This window comes from Etheostoma cragini, chromosome 22, assembly GCF_013103735.1.
Source record: "Etheostoma cragini isolate CJK2018 chromosome 22, CSU_Ecrag_1.0, whole genome shotgun sequence".
Classification (NCBI taxonomy): Eukaryota; Metazoa; Chordata; class Actinopteri; order Perciformes; family Percidae; genus Etheostoma; species Etheostoma cragini.
This window is the reverse complement of record NC_048428.1, coordinates 21943963-21945358: the sequence shown is the minus strand read 5'-3', so window position 1 is coordinate 21945358 and position 1396 is coordinate 21943963. Positions and strand designations below refer to the sequence as shown.

Here is a 1396-nt window from a genome sequence, read left to right as displayed (position 1 = left end):
ACACACACACACACACACACACACACACACACACACACACACACACACACACACACACACACACACACACACAGACTGCACAGACTATGTAACACCATCACTAACAGGGAAGTTGAAGAGCGTCCTCTAGTGGACAGACTATGTAACGCCATCTTTGAGGACATGGTTGACCGTCTGTTTTTATTTTTTAAATATTCATTCATCAGAATCATTTATTTGTCATTACATATGATTGTGATAAATGAATATATTGGGAAATGCCTAATATCGGCCAATAATATCGGCCCGCTGATATATCGGTCGGGCTCTAATGTAAGGTGATTGCTGAAGTGACACTGAGCTCTGTTTTTGTTTATTATTTTTAAAGAAATGGCATCATTATTAATACATTACTACAATGGAAGTTGAGGGCGCAAAAGCAATATCGGCTCCAAATATCGGTGTATGAGTCATCGGCTATGGCTGATGAATATAAAATCGTCATCGTTGCTAAAATATCCAAATCGGTCTATCCCTAACGTGGGATTTCATATTTTACAAACACATTTCTTTGTTTATTACTCTACGCAGTCAGACAGAAGAACGTTGACATTCATCCAACAACAAAACACCTGACTTACGAGATCCTCGCCTGTTTTTTCTGTTGTTTTTAAGAACGGGACCATGTCCAAGATGTACAAGTTTGAGATCGAGCTGCCGGTCGTCCCCAAACCCGCCAAACTCAGCCTGTCGGAGAGGGACGTCGCCATGGCAACCATGTAACCCAGAGATTCTCAATTATTGCACTAATTCATAAACATTTAAAACATCACGGACAGTCGTAGAGATCGATTTAAAAAAAGAATTTGGGACCATCTGGTGTCAAAAATCATCTTTTATCATTCGTCTTAATTATGTGCCGCTAATCCGTAAAAAGGTAATAAAACATAAATAAGAAAGAAGTAACTTTTTACTGCTTTTCTTATTTATGTTTTGTTACTAGAGGAACATTTTTAGATTGTTTAGCGTCCTGGAAGAAGGAGGAAGAGAGGGAGTGAAGGAGGAAGGGAGAGAGAGAGAGGGGGAGAGAAATAAATAAATGAAAATGAGAATAAAGAAATTAAAAAGTCAGTTTAGGTTTTTATTTTGAAAAATTAAGTTCAACTTTCAGTAACAATTTCTTTTATTTAATGGTTCCACATTTATTCATTTTGAATTTTTTATTTTTTATTTTGTTTACATATTTATTTTCTAATAATTCAATATTTTCCCATATCTCTTTATTGAAGTGGCCTTCAACAGAACTCAGTGTTGCTCATTTGTTGTCTCTCTTTCTTTAATTGTCTTATTTAATATTATCTATCTCCAAATATTAAAGTTATTTATTAATCTCCCCCCCCTCTCTCTCTCTCTCTCT

At 35.9% G+C, this 1396-nt stretch overlaps 1 protein-coding gene across 1 annotated transcript in view; it reads left to right on the top strand.

Annotated features, from left to right (window-relative positions):
• LOC117938297 (regulator of MON1-CCZ1 complex-like) overlaps window positions 1-1396 on the top strand; it is a gene marked incomplete at its 5' end in the record, with an annotated part of 8839 nt that overhangs the window by 5993 nt on the left and 1450 nt on the right. The window lies entirely within an intron of this gene.